General features: G+C 46.0%; 1 protein-coding gene across 2 annotated transcripts in view; it reads right to left on the bottom strand.

Moving 5' to 3' along the window:
* Positions 1–18,249, bottom strand: part of LOC146868603 (endogenous retrovirus group PABLB member 1 Env polyprotein-like) — a 349,779-nt gene that overhangs the window by 113,087 nt on the left and 218,443 nt on the right. The gene's annotated exons all lie outside the window — the stretch shown is intronic.

The raw sequence follows: 18,249 nt of genomic DNA, 5'->3' as shown, positions 1-18,249 counted from the left end.
AGGCAGCAAGAAACACAGGCTTTGGTATTCCACCCCTATACACTTCTAAGGGCCATCAGGCTACGTTACATCGAGCTAATATCATAAGATTAATGAAGGCAATCCCAAATCTCGCCGGAATAAACTCAAAGTATCTACTCTCCATAGAGTTCATACGTACTGCCAATCCTCAAAGACCAGAGGCCACAAAGGCAACGTGGATCTCAAGTAATATTGCAGAGATAATCCTAGCAGAACTGGGCACATTCGAAGACTGGGGTATTGATATCTCTCCTTTCAAAAAACAGCCTATCCATTTCCATTATTACAAAGCAACGCAAGCCCTGGACCAAAAATACATCATGCACACTCAAACTGCGTACTTAAAGGAGCTTGGGGTAGATCTCAACAACAGAGCACTAGCAGTCAGCAGGACCTACAAGAAATACTCTGGATGGCAGCCGCCTCCACAAGCCAAGAATTCAACAGGAAAGTAATATCCCGTACTATAATTACATGAGCAGTGGAGGACTGACGCTACTCACAGGATGAAGGCCACAGCGGGCCAAAGGGGACCCCATTTAGACTATGCTCGTGGAACATCAATGGTTTAGCAACAAAAATAGAGAAACCGGATTTCCTGAGTTATGTTAGAACTTTCGACATAATCTTCCTGCAGGAAACCTGGCTCACGGATCCTCAGCACATTCAGGGCTACTTGTGCTCCGCTACATCAGCGACAAGGAGCGGCAGATTCGGACATCGCTTCGGGGGGCTTGCCACCTACGTATACACGACGAGCATACCTTCAGCAACTCTCATGGGCTCGACTTCAACTGCAATAATAGCAGTTACAATTACCATCTTCCTCCAGGCCGAAGAAATGGAGTTGTGTCTAATCAAGTCATATGTCCATCCCAAACGTAAAGTAAAAGACTCAAAAAAACTCTCCTACCAAGTGGCAAAATACGAAACAGAGATGAAAACACCGAAGTTTATCCTGGCAGGGGACCTAAACCAATATCTCTTTGGCTCAGCAGAAGGAGAGGAGGTATCTATCTAAACTGGAATCCACAACATCCCCATTCAATGCGCCCCACTGCATGGAAGGAAGAAATGCTTTAAAAGACGCCTTCTAGATAATCTAGAACACCTAAACCTCTAAGCGCTAAACTGCAAATTCCCTGATGACTCCCCTCCAGTCAATTCATTTTACTCTGCAACAACAAGCTTCATACTGGATTACACCTTTTCAAGCCTCTCTCTGTTCCCACACATCCTAGGGTTCAGAATGGGGGACAAGGGGGTTAGTGATCATCGCCCACAGGAACTTCAGCTAACAGCCACTGCACCTAGATCTATCAAGCCAGACTTAACCTTGGGGCCCATCTTCACCTCCAACTTAAGAAGAATCAAATGTTCAGTAAACAACATAAATCTTCTGGCCGAAGCTGCAATCCAGCTTTTCAAATCTCAAGCACTCAGTCTAGAAGACCCAATCGCCCTTTGGGGACAGTTCACTGCCATACTGCTGGACCAACATGCAGCTACTCTCTCCATAAAAGACTACTCCCAGAAACCATGCTGAAAAAACATAATTTTGAAAGGCAAAAGATATCAGCTTAAGACCCTCAAAAAATCAATAAATATGTCTTTGCGCAGGTTAAGAGGACTTCAGGGAAATGCTAGCGCACGATCACTCTTGAAGGACCAAAGGGCAGCACTTAAAAGACTGAAATGGAACATCAACAGAGAACAAGAGAATGCAACCTGGGCAAAACTCCTATTTGACACTAATTGCAATGACAGTGCCCACTTCTGGAAAACCGTGAATGAGATTACCCACCCTCATCATGAGGGCATCGCGTCATACATCTCGGAAGCAATCTGGGTAGAATTTCTTACTACTCACTTCAATAACCAAACGGGAGGTGTTGGAGCGCAAACTTTTAATAGCTGGCCACCAAAAGAACAAGCCGGAGCATGTGCCACTGAGATGAGGGAGCAGAAGTTGCTAGCCACAGAAGACATACCATCATGCGTAGCTAGCAGCCCCCATCACTCCTAATAAAAAAGCAGATTGCCAAAGGGAGGAAAGAAGGGGCTCCGGAACCGAATGGTATTCTACCTGCACTGTTCAAAGCAAAGACGGAGGACTGGGCTGACATCTTGCAACCTCTCTTTCTGGAAGTCAGGCTGCTAAACAGAATACCCGGATCTTGGAAGGGCTCGACAATAGTGCCAATCTACAAAAAAGGAGACAAGGCCGAGCCTAGTAACTACCACCTAGTTGCCCTGATAGATAATGAAGCAAAATACTTTGCGGGCATAATACTAGAGGAACTCACACCTTGGGCAGAAGCAAACCAGATAATACCGCTGAACCAGAGTGGCTTCCGCAAAATGACCAGCACATCAACAACTATTCTCACAATCTCTTTATTAATTGACGCAGCAAAAACCTCTAACCTACCCCTACATCTATGTTATATAGACTTTAGTGCTGCTTTTGACAACATAGAGAGGGGCAGACTGTGAGAGAAACTGGCGTTATGGGGCATCCCACCGCATATTTTAAACATTCTGTTGCTTCTTCATACAGACACCTGGGTGCAGGTGAAACTAGGCAGTGGTACCCACCTCTCCTCAAAAGTCCCCACAGCAAAAGGTCTGAAACAGGGTTGTGTGCTTGCACCAACCCTGTTCAAACTATTCATGGCCGACCTCCCAAATGCGCTCAATGCCTGTAATTCCCACTCACCGAAGTTAGGTGGAAAAACATTGACCAATCTTATGTATGCAGATGATGTAGTTCTGCTTAGCCACACTTGCGTTGGTCTTCAACATCTATTAACGGAAATGCAGAACTACGCTACAGAAAACAACTTAAAAATAAATCTGAGTAAGACTTGGACAATGACAATAAACAACAACAAAAACCTGCAAAGGAACTGGTTTCTGGGCGGCACTAAACTTGAACCTGCTCACAAGTACTTGGGAGTTATAATCGACAAAGAAGGGTTATTTAAGCGCCAGAAAGAGGAAAGAAGAAGGAAAGGATTGTTGATATCTCTATCGATGAAAAACCTTGCAAAAAAATTGATGGAGCCGACATTGAGCCTGCTTCTAAAGGTAGTCCAGGCTAAACTACTCCCCTTGATTGCCTATGGCAGTGAGGCAATGCGGGGAAGAGACACCAAGGTTCTGGACAACACACTGGTCAAAGCATATAGAACCATGTTCTGCCTCCCGCCCTATACTTTACCGGCTCAAATAAGGCTGGAGTTCGGTCTTACACAACAATTCTTGGCCAGGCACGGATCGTACATCCTCTGCTGGCATAGGATCAGAAGCACCACTACAAACACATTAAATCATCTGCTGTGGCATGACATCCAGCATAGAGAGTCCTCCCAAGCTAGAAGCTACCTGAGGCTAGCCCTGGAATCTACCAGACTCAAGGGACTCTGGGACATGCAACTCGGCTATCTAACCTTTAAAAATCTAGTCTGGAAATGCATAAAACTAATTTCTTTGGTGGAGGATAAGGCAAGCTTCTCAAACAGATCTCATGCCTGGATGACCTTGAACTCCTACAAATAACTTGCCCCACAAGCATTCTTTAATCAGGGATATCCCAAATTCATAAAAATAAACTTTCTACGGTATAGACTGGGGATCCTTCCGTGTGCTCAGCATCTTCCACCATGGCTAAGGGCAATAGCACAAGACACGTGCAGGCTGTGCAACACCAAGCAAGGAGATATTTTACATTTAATCTATTGATGCAAGGAATTGCATCAAGAATGGCTACAGTTCCTAAAAGCACCCCTTAAGCAGAAAGGCACCCGCATCAGGAGGCAAGCAGTGCTGGCCTGCCTAAATACGGAGAACACACAATCGAACTGTAGAGTGGTAAAATTCCTTATGCTGGCCGAACCAAAAATGCCCAAAATGCCGAAAATTTAATACATCAAATACAAGGATGAATCTCTGACGGTGAATGACGTCTCGCAGATGGGAAGAGGTCTTTCCTTAGATCACACCAAGGACGGACCACCAGCATTTTAGCAATTAAGCTCGCAACAAGTACAGATAAATGAACAACATGCACAATACGAAACTGGTCTACGGGCAATTCCGGTTGGAGCTACAAAAAAAGCTGTGACTGCACTTCACTTTTCCCGGCGAACTAAAGACATTCACTAAAGGCCACTATTGTTAGCTCTGATTTTAAACTGTACGGTATTTTTTATCTTGGGTTTTAACTGTTTTTATTGGAAGATATTTTTATACAACATAATGCTCAAAAAGGTGGTAATGGTTGGTGAAATTATATCGAATAATTGTCTATATTTCCTCTCTTTTATAGTTAATATTGCAATGGTTTTTGTTAACTATGCAAAAAGAAAAAAAAAGTAAACATACCCAATTACAGACTGCGACTTATCCATTTTTAAGTTCATTCATAGGCTGTATAGGACCCCTGTCTGGCTGCATATAGCTGGGTTGAGTGAGGACGCAAGATTTGTGCACTGCTGAGCGCCGGAGGCCTCTTTCCTGCACAGGGCCTGGGAATGCCCAGAGGTGGCGAGGTACTGGGAACGCATCTTTGATGTGTTGGCCTTGATAATGGATGGTGAAATTGAATGCTCCCCTCCTTAGTGGCACAGGAAATTGGTGGCCATGCTGCCACTGCTGGCAAACCACAGGGTGGCAATCTGCGGGCGCTGCAGTGACGCAGCGTTTTATCACAATCCGTTGTCCGATAACTGGGAACTAATGTCCGCACAGTCGTGACCGAAGAGCATGTGGGAACCACTGCAAAGTTATCTAGATTCTCACCCCCTTGACCAAAGGGAAATCACATCAGAGGAGGCACAGGCACTGTGAATTGATCATGTTAACCATTTGTAGGAGTGCCGCGCTCGTTGCCCATTAGGGCCAGAGAGTAGTCCTTACATTCCCCCTTCTTTTATCCACACTCCCTCTCCCTTTCTTCTATCTTTATTCTGTCTCTTTCATGGAGTACGCAGGGCACCCTGGGGTCCATACAGGGAAGATAGTTGCTATAAGAGACAGTTGGACAATAAATGGCGATCAGACTTCCGTCCAGCGATAATGCGCAAGACTATTGACCACTGCTTGATACTCCTTCTTAATGTTGTCCAAGAACATCAAAATGTAAGTAATGAGCTCTGCTGTTTTCATGTTTGTTTTTGTGAAATTTAATAAAAATACATTTAAATAAATAAACTTCTTGGGAGCGATAGACTTCACTGATTTGACACATTCTGAAAGAGTTGAATATATAGTGAATGGTCCTTCAAAGCTTGTGGCTTTTGAGCACATTTATGTATAAATTGTGCTTTAAAGTGCATTATTTGGCTCCATTTTTAGGTTGAGCCTAGCGGCAGCGCACATGCACTGCTTGCTCTGCGAGACTGCTGTAGTAGAGTATGGAAGAGAAGCCAGGCCCATATTCCGCCCATATTTTTCATTGGCTTGTGTCATTGTCTTTCGTAAATGCTGCCATCAGATTCATTAATAGTCCCTCCTTAGTACGGCCTTGTCTTCATTTGTAGCCTCCCATGGCTACTAGCCATTTACTTTGGTTGTTACACAGGACCTGTTATTTGGTCTGTAAGCACTGTTTACTTTATCGAGTTTCTCTTACTGCACGCCAGACATGCACTGCTTCAGCTGAAACCGCTTCTGTTATTTTAACCATCTCAGCCGGCCCCGTAACACGGGCGTCTGCTTTCGATCACTTTTACCCAGCATTATCTTGTCTGTTTCAACCCCCCCAAGTAAAATGGATTTCGAAATGATTAGCGAATTAAGTCCTGTGAATTCCAGGTAGCACATAATCCTGTGCTAATGGGCTGAAGCTGGCAACAGTATATCTGTGTTACATGTCATCTGTACTAAAGCCACCTGACCGGTTGTTTACAAAAGCCTGTTTTATTAACAAAAACACCACCAATACCACCAACACCAATACCACCACCATCACCGCCACCACCAATACCACCACCAATACCACCACCACTAATACCACCAGCATCAATACCAATATCACCATCAATACCACCACCACCAATACCACCACCACCAATACCAACACCGATACCACCACCAATACCAGCACCACCAATACCACCACCACCAATACCACCAATACCAATATCACCCATCAATACCATCACCACCACCAATACCACCACCACCAAATCCACCACCACCGATACCACTGCCAATAACAATACCACCACTGCAAAGACCACCAATACCACCACCAATATCACCACCACCAATACAATACCACCACCACCAATACCACCACCACCAATACCACCACCACTACCACCACCAATACCACCACTACAATACCACCACCACCAATACCACCACCACCAATACCACCACTGATACAACCACCACCGATACCACCACCAATACCTCCAATACCACCACCATTACCAATACTACCACCACCACCACCAATACAACCATGAATACCACCACCAATACTACCACCACCAATACCACTACCACAAATACAACCACCAATACCACCAGCAATACTACCAATACCACTACCACCACCAATACCACCATTACCACCAATACCACCGCGACCAATACCACAATCATCAATACCACCACCACCACCAATATCACCACCACCACCAATACCAATACCACTGCCAATACCAATACTACCACCACCAATACCACCAACCCCACCACCAATATTAACACCACCATTATCAATATCACCACCACCGCCACCAATACCACCACCAAAACCACTTCCAACACCACCACCAATACCACCACCAATACCACCACCACCAATGCCAATACCACCACAACCAATACCACTACCAATACCACCACCATCAATACTACCACCACCAATACCACCACCACCAATACCACCACCACCATCAACAGGGCCGGACTAGGAACCGGAACCGGCCCTGTCAAACTGCTCACTGGTCCCCCCTGGGGGTAGGGGGGTGCAGCTGAGCTGTTTGCGAGGGCTGGTTTTGGCCGGTTTTGTTACAGGGGGCCGATATTGTCGACCCCGGTAACAAACCCCCCCCCCCAACAGGGGCACAAAACTGTCCCCCACCCTATTGGCCCACTGGGGAAATGCCCGGTGCTCGCTATGGCCAGTCCAGCCCTGACCATCAATACGACCACCAATACCACCACCCCCACCAATACTCTCACCAATACCACCACCGCCAATACAACTACCAACAATACCAATACCACCACCACCAATACCACCAACAGTACCACCACCAATATCACCAATACCACCAATATCACCACCACCACCAATATCACCCCCACCCCCACCAATACCATCACCCCCACCAATACCACCACCACCAATACCACTACCACCAATACCACCACCGCCAAATTCACTTCCGCCACTAACAATACCAATACCACTGCCAATACCAATACCACCACCACAAAGACCACCACCACAAATACCAACACCACCAATACCACCATCAATACCACCACTGCCAATACCAAAACCACCACCACCATTACCACCACCACCAATACCACCACCAATACCACCACCACCACCATTACCACCACCACCACCAATATCATCACTAATACCACCACCAATATCACCACCTCCAATACCATCACCACCACCAATACCACCATCACCAATAGTACCACCACCACCAATACCACCGCCAATACCAACACCACCAATACCACCACCAACACCAATACCACCAATACTAATACAACCACCACCACACACCACCACCAATAACAATACCACTGCCAATACCAATGCCACCACCACCAATACCACCACCAATGCCACCACCACCAATACCACAGCCATCACCAATACCACCACCACCATTACCAATACCACCATCTCCAATACCACCACCAATAATGCCACCCCCAATACCACGACAAATACACCACCACCAGTACCACCCCAATGCCACCACCACCAATACCAGCAGTACCACCACCACCAATAGCACCAATACCACCACCACCAACACCATCACCACCACCAATATCACCACCACCAATACCACCACTACCAAGGCCACCACCACCAATACCACCAGCAATACCACCACCAATACCAATAACAGCAACACCAATACCACCACCACCACCACCACCAATACCAACACCACCAATAGCACTACCACCACCACTAGTACCAATACCACTAACACCAATGCCAATACCACCACCACCAATACCACCACCACCAATACCACCACCACCAGTACCACCACCACCAATACCACCACCACCAATACCACCACCCCAATAGCACCACCAATACCACCACCACTAATAGCATCACCACCAATACCAACACCACCACCACCAATAGAACCACCACCAATACCAATGCCAATACCACCACCACCAATCGCAATACTACCATCACCACCAATACCACCACCACCAATACCACCACCACCACCACCACCAATAACAATAACACCACAAATGCCACCGCCAATACCACCACCAATAACACCACCACCACCAATAACACAACCTCCACCAATACCACCACCACCATTACCAATACCGCCATCACCAATACCACCACCACCAATACCACCAACACCACAAATACCACCACCACCAATACCACCACCAATACCACCACCAATACACCCCCACCAGTACCACCACCGATAACACCTCCATCAGCAATACCACCAATACCACCACCACCAATACCACCACCAATACCACCACTAATACCACCACCAATATCACCACCACCAATACCATCACCACCACCAATACCACCACCACCACCAATACCACCCCAACCAAGATTGCCACCACCAATACCAATACCACCGCCAATACCAATACCACCAACACCAAGACCACCACCAGCACCAATAACACCACCACCACCATAAATACCAATACCAAAACACCAATACCACCACCACCAATAACAATACTACCCCCACCAATACCACCACCACCAATACCACCACCACCAACACCACCACCAACACCACCACCAATAACAATACCACCACAAATACCACCACCACCGCCAATACCACCACCAATACCACCACCACTAATACCAAAACCTCCAACAATACCACCATTACCAATACCACCATCACCAATACCACCACCACAATACACCACCACCAGTAACATCAACACCACCAAAACAACCAATACCACCACCACCACCAATACAACCACTAATACCATTAATACCACCACCAATATCAACACCACCAATACCACCACCACCAATAACACTACCACCAATACCAATACCACCAACATCAATACCACCACCGCCAATAACATCACCACGACCAATACCACCACCACCACAAATACTAACACCACTGCCAAAACCAATACCACCACCACCAATACCACCATCACCAATACTACCATCACCAGTACCACCTGTACCAATACCAACACCAATACCACCAACACCAATACCACCACAAATACCACCACCACCAATACCACCACTACCAGTACCACCACCACCAACACCACCAATACAACCAATACCACCACCACCAATACCACCAATACCACCACCACCAATACCACCACTAATACCATTAATACCACCACCAATATCAACACCACCAATACCACCACCACCAATAACACTACCACCAATACCAATACCACCACCAATACCATCAACATCAATACCACCACCACCAATAACACCACCACGGCCAATACCACCACCACGACCAATACCAACACCACCACAAATACCAACACCACTGCCAAAACCAATACCACCACCACCACCAATACCAATACCACCATCACCAATACTACCATCACCAGTACCACCTATACTAATACCAACACCAATACCACCAACACCAATACCACCACCCCTAATATCCACCACCAAAACCACCACCACCACCAATCCCACCAATACCACCACCACCACCACCAAAACCTCCACCACCAATACCACCACCACCACCAATACCAATACCACCAACACCAATACCACCACCACCAATACCAATGCCAATACCACCACCACCGATACAACCAATTCCACCACCACCATTACCACCACCACCACCAATACCACCACCACCAATACCACCACCACCCATATCACCCCCACCAATAACATCACCACCACCAATACCACCATCACCACCAATACCACCACCACCAATACCACTACCACTAATACCATCATCAGTACCAATACCACTGCTAATATCAATACCACCACCACAAATACCACCACCAATACCACCACCACCAATACCACAGCCACCAGCAATACCTCTGCCAATACCAATACCACCAATACCACCAATAGCAATACCACCACCACCAATATCACCACCAATACCATTACCACCACCACCAAAGCAATAATACCAGTACTCCCACCACCAATACCACCAAAAGCAATACCACCAACACCACCAAAACCAGTAACGCCACCACCAATACCACCACCACAATACCACCACCAATACCACCACCACCACTACCACCACCAATACCACCACTACCAATACCACAAATATCACCAATACCACAAGCACCAATACCACTGATACCACCACCAATACCAATAACACCACCACCATTACCACCACCAATACCAACACCACTAATACCACCAATACCACTAATACCAATACCACCACCACCCATACCACCACCACCAATATACCAATACCACCACCACCACCAATACCACTGATACCACCACTAATAACACCACCACCAATACCACCACCAATACCAACACCATTAATACCACCAATACCACTAATACCAATACCACCACCACTAATACCACCAGCGCCAATACCAGTACCACCACCACCAATACCACCACCAATACTACCACCACAAATATCAATACCGCCACCAATACGACCACCACCAATTCACCACCACCACTAATACCAGCACCACTAATGCCACCACCACTACCACTACCAATGCCACCACCACCAATACTACTACCATCGCCACCAATACCACCAATATCACAACCACCAATACCAATGCCACCACCACCAATACCACCACCTTAGTGCCTCTCGCTTACTTGTAATAGCAGGGACGCTGTCCGAGGTCAGAGCTGCAGCCGAGACCATCCCTCCCTCCATGCCTGCCACAAAGCACAGCCACCGCCAATACCACCACCAATAACACCACCACCACCAATAACACAACCTCCACCAATACCACCACCACCATTACCAATACCGCCATCACCAATACCACCACCACCAACACCACAAATACCACCACCACCAATACCACCACCAATACACCCCCACCAGTACCACCACCGATAACACCTCCATCAGCAATACCACCAATACCACCACCACCAATACCACCACCAATACCACCACTAATACCACCACCAATATCACCACCACCAATACCATCACCACCACCAATACCACCACCACCACCAATACCACCCCAACCAAGATTGCCACCACCAATACCAATACCACCGCCAATACCAATACCACCAACACCAAGACCACCACCAGCACCAATAACACCACCACCACCATAAATACCAATACCAAAACACCAATACCACCACCACCAATACCACCACCACCACCAATACCACCCCAACCAAGATTGCCACCACCAATACCAATACCACCGCCAATACCAATACCACCAACACCAAGACCACCACCAGCACCAATACCACCACCACCACCAATACCAATACCACCAACACCAATACCACCACCACCAATACCAATGCCAATACCACCACCACCGATACAACCAATTCCACCACCACCATTACCACCACCACCACCAATACCACCACCACCAATACCACCACCACCCATATCACCCCCACCAATAACATCACCACCACCAATACCACCATCACCACCAATACCACCACCACCAATACCACTACCACTAATACCATCATCAGTACCAATACCACTGCTAATATCAATACCACCACCACAAATACCACCACCAATACCACCACCACCAATACCACAGCCACCAGCAATACCTCTGCCAATACCAATACCACCAATACCACCAATAGCAATACCACCACCACCAATATCACCACCAATACCATTACCACCACCACCAAAGCAATAATACCAGTACTCCCACCACCAATACCACCAAAAGCAATACCACCAACACCACCAAAACCAGTAACGCCACCACCAATACCACCACCACAATACCACCACCAATACCACCACCACCACTACCACCACCAATACCACCACTACCAATACCACAAATATCACCAATACCACAAGCACCAATACCACTGATACCACCACCAATACCAATAACACCACCACCATTACCACCACCAATACCAACACCACTAATACCACCAATACCACTAATACCAATACCACCACCACCCATACCACCACCACCAATATACCAATACCACCACCACCACCAATACCACTGATACCACCACTAATAACACCACCACCAATACCACCACCAATACCAACACCATTAATACCACCAATACCACTAATACCAATACCACCACCACTAATACCACCAGCGCCAATACCAGTACCACCACCACCAATACCACCACCAATACTACCACCACAAATATCAATACCGCCACCAATACGACCACCACCAATTCACCACCACCACTAATACCAGCACCACTAATGCCACCACCACTACCACTACCAATGCCACCACCACCAATACTACTACCATCGCCACCAATACCACCAATATCACAACCACCAATACCAATGCCACCACCACCAATACCACCACCTTAGTGCCTCTCGCTTACTTGTAATAGCAGGGACGCTGTCCGAGGTCAGAGCTGCAGCCGAGACCATCCCTCCCTCCATGCCTGCCACAAAGCACAGCCACCGCCAATACCACCACCAATAACACCACCACCACCAATAACACAACCTCCACCAATACCACCACCACCATTACCAATACCGCCATCACCAATACCACCACCACCAACACCACAAATACCACCACCACCAATACCACCACCAATACACCCCCACCAGTACCACCACCGATAACACCTCCATCAGCAATACCACCAATACCACCACCACCAATACCACCACCAATACCACCACTAATACCACCACCAATATCACCACCACCAATACCATCACCACCACCAATACCACCACCACCACCAATACCACCCCAACCAAGATTGCCACCACCAATACCAATACCACCGCCAATACCAATACCACCAACACCAAGACCACCACCAGCACCAATAACACCACCACCACCATAAATACCAATACCAAAACACCAATACCACCACCACCAATACCACCACCACCAACACCACCACCAACACCACCACCAATAACAATACCACCACAAATACCACCACCACCGCCAATACCACCACCAATACCACCACCACTAATACCAAAACCTCCAACAATACCACCATTACCAATACCACCATCACCAATACCACCACCACAATACACCACCACCAGTAACATCAACACCACCAAAACAACCAATACCACCACCACCACCAATACAACCACTAATACCATTAATACCACCACCAATATCAACACCACCAATACCACCACCACCAATAACACTACCACCAATACCAATACCACCAACATCAATACCACCACCGCCAATAACATCACCACGACCAATACCACCACCACCACAAATACTAACACCACTGCCAAAACCAATACCACCACCACCAATACCACCATCACCAATACTACCATCACCAGTACCACCTGTACCAATACCAACACCAATACCACCAACACCAATACCACCACAAATACCACCACCACCAATACCACCACTACCAGTACCACCACCACCAACACCACCAATACAACCAATACCACCACCACCAATACCACCAATACCACCACCACCAATACCACCACTAATACCATTAATACCACCACCAATATCAACACCACCAATACCACCACCACCAATAACACTACCACCAATACCAATACCACCACCAATACCACCAACATCAATACCACCACCACCAATAACACCACCACGGCCAATACCACCACCACGACCAATACCAACACCACCACAAATACCAACACCACTGCCAAAACCAATACCACCACCACCACCAATACCAATACCACCATCACCAATACTACCATCACCAGTACCACCTATACTAATACCAACACCAATACCACCAACACCAATACCACCACCCCTAATATCCACCACCAAAACCACCACCACCACCAATCCCACCAATACCACCACCACCACCACCAAAACCTCCACCACCAATACCACCACCACCACCAATACCAATACCACCAACACCAATACCACCACCACCAATACCAATGCCAATACCACCACCACCGATACAACCAATTCCACCACCACCATTACCACCACCACCACCAATACCACCACCACCAATACCACCACCACCCATATCACCCCCACCAATAACATCACCACCACCAATACCACCATCACCACCAATACCACCACCACCAATACCACTACCACTAATACCATCATCAGTACCAATACCACTGCTAATATCAATACCACCACCACAAATACCACCACCAATACCACCACCACCAATACCACAGCCACCAGCAATACCTCTGCCAATACCAATACCACCAATACCACCAATAGCAATACCACCACCACCAATATCACCACCAATACCATTACCACCACCACCAAAGCAATAATACCAGTACTCCCACCACCAATACCACCAAAAGCAATACCACCAACACCACCAAAACCAGTAACGCCACCACCAATACCACCACCACAATACCACCACCAATACCACCACCACCACTACCACCACCAATACCACCACTACCAATACCACAAATATCACCAATACCACAAGCACCAATACCACTGATACCACCACCAATACCAATAACACCACCACCATTACCACCACCAATACCAACACCACTAATACCACCAATACCACTAATACCAATACCACCACCACCCATACCACCACCACCAATATACCAATACCACCACCACCACCAATACCACTGATACCACCACTAATAACACCACCACCAATACCACCACCAATACCAACACCATTAATACCACCAATACCACTAATACCAATACCACCACCACTAATACCACCAGCGCCAATACCAGTACCACCACCACCAATACCACCACCAATACTACCACCACAAATATCAATACCGCCACCAATACGACCACCACCAATTCACCACCACCACTAATACCAGCGCCACTAATGCCACCACCACTACCACTACCAATGCCACCACCACCAATACTACTACCATCGCCACCAATACCACCAATATCACAACCACCAATACCAATGCCACCACCACCAATACCACCACCTTAGTGCCTCTCGCTTACTTGTAATAGCAGGGACGCTGTCCGAGGTCAGAGCTGCAGCCGAGACCATCCCTCCCTCCATGCCTGCCACAAAGCACAGCCTGCCCTGAACCCGGAGATGAAGCCAGAGTCCTACTACAGCTGGAGTGTTTTTATTAGGCGAAAGATAGCTATGACATTACGCAATGCCACACTGCACACTCAAATCACGGAGAGGGCAGGAAATAGCCCCCCCTCCTGCTCTTCCTCCTGAGCCGTGACAGTGTAATCACAGAGAGAAAGGTGTTGGAGCGCTTTGTTAGTGTTTAGAGCTCTGATCATATGCAACTCTCACTTCACACTTTGTGTCTTTGTAATTTACAACACTTACATATCTTCTTCACTGCACTATTTATCACTGCTTTGAAGACGTCACAGGCCGGTCTCTTCCTCTGATATTTACAATCTAACAAGTGGTCGAGCAGGCCCTTTATTGCAGCGCAATAGGTTTCCCATTTGCGAGAGTTTAAGCTATTAGTATTGTAAATGACTATGCCTTTTATTTATGTTTTAAAACCCAAAACATAAATAAAAAGCATTGTCATTTACAATGCCAATAGCTCAAACTTTCATGACCTATTGCATTGCAAATGCTTGTTTTAAATTGTCTCAGGTTGGAGTATCCCTCCTGAAACCGCTGAGAAGAATTCAGGTTGACTCACTTCACTTGCTTGCTGAAATTCGTTCAAAGTAATGCACCCCACTAGTTTCAAAGGCCACCAGCAGTCACTGCCTACATGAACTCTCTTACAAGCCAGGCTTCTCATTTCCCTGAATGAAATTTGGGGCAAATATTATTCTGCACCTCTTTCAAAGATCACAAGTCACCACTGCTCTTCAGTGTTTGCAGCTAGGTGTTTGGATTCCACCAGTCCAGAATGCCTGTTTCCTCATACACACCTAACTATTTATTGTGTGTGTGTTGGCTTCTAAATGGCCTATTATGCAACTAGATGGAGAATTAGCTAATTGAAATTTTACCTGCTTTACCAGCTTTTTCATGGTCTTAAGCTTCCATTTCCGGTATTACCTGACACCAGTTTGTGTTTGATTAATGAAAGATGTTGGTCCTCATGTCCCTATTTTGAGTTACTCCTCCAATCCATGAGATGCTCCTACTGGGGGGGCGGGACATTTATTTAACTTGTGAGGCCGGTCTAGGAATCCACAGGTATGTTCCAACACTTAGCTGAGTATACATATGGAAGACAGTACCCGGTGCCATGAATTATAAAGATATTGCAAGTCACCAAGGAGTTTTATGACCAAATAGAGGAACGAGGCTGGAGGCTGAGCTCTTTTATAAGGTTATGGAACTCCGAGATGACTTACAATATCCTTATCATGTATAGCAGAGGAACTTTATTCCTCATAATTAGGGCTCCGGGTTTTATGGTATTTTTTTTTTGTCTGTATTTATCCATATTTATTTTTTGTCAACTTTATCTGCATTTATCCATATTTATTATGGGTATTGTGAAAATAATAAAACTGAAACTGGTATATTTCCACATTTATTTCCCCAATACTTATGCAGTCATGCTTGAATGCCTGCCAGGTTTCAGTGATATGAATACCCGCAAAAGATAAATTAATGCATTTATATTAAAATATGCACATTTCAGAATCAGCTTTGTGCATATCTGCTGTTTAAGCTTCTTTATTAAAATGTCTTTAATTTTTAACCCCCTTACCTATCAATCCGCACAGTTATTGGCCTGGCAGTCATGACAAAGTGTATTTAGAATCACTAAAAAAGCACCCAATTTCCGTTTTTATCCACATTTAAAAATAAATACAGACAAGAAAAGAAATGGTTTTCTGTCTGTATGTATCTGTAAAAATCTGTAAAAACGGAACACAGTGAGCCTTACTTATAATACATGCCCACACCATAATTTTTCCCTCAAACCATTTAAATTCATGCTGTGTATCTCTTTTATGCGATAGAGAGAGCATGTTTGCAAAGTTGAGGAATAAAAATAGAATCTCTAGTGCAAAATGAAACATCAAGAAGCTGTTAGATATTTGTTGCAAAAAGATATTAGAAGTAATTTAGTACAAGTTATTTTTAAAATATAAGGCACCGTAGAAACATGCAGTAAGATTCTAACGTTTCTATAATCACCCAAAAAGTGCAAAAATTAAGCATATTTTCATAAATATCTCCTTTCTTTTTGTCAATGTTCAACTAGAAAAACAGAGCAAAAGAAAGAAAAGCAACTTTTTTTTTTTTTTAAACACCTGCTTGAATTATGCTCTGTGATCTGACCTGCCTACCCTTGGCTGCTGGCCCTGGCAGCAGACATGGTGACATCATCTCTCAAGTGTAATAAGCTATTACAATTGAGTTGTGGCGCAATTTCTTTTTTTTATCGTATAAAAAAAATGATTGGAGACGTTTTTTACAGGGATTGCAGATCGCATGTGTTAGGGTATATTTATATATTTATGTGTGCCGGTTGATTCGGGCGGAACTTTCACTATGCGGTCAATTCCTTGCAAGTGATATGAATGTGCATTTGTGACTTTATACTTTTCCCCATACAAGTCAGATCATGTGTCTAAAATGTGATCGTGTATTTTTGCAAGGATGCGATGTCACCTGCCTCTGGTGGAAGGCCAGGCCTCATGCTCGCACGCCCTCTTCTACAGCCTCGTGGGACTTTCCAAAATTCTGAAGGAAAAAAAAAGCAGCAGCGTGTGTCAGGAGGACAGAGCCAGTCGGCAAGACATCAC

Source organism: Triturus cristatus, chromosome 1_2 (genome assembly GCF_964204655.1).
Source record: "Triturus cristatus chromosome 1_2, aTriCri1.1, whole genome shotgun sequence".
In the NCBI taxonomy this organism is placed as follows: Eukaryota; Metazoa; Chordata; class Amphibia; order Caudata; family Salamandridae; genus Triturus; species Triturus cristatus.
This window is presented reverse-complemented; position numbering and strand designations above follow the sequence as displayed.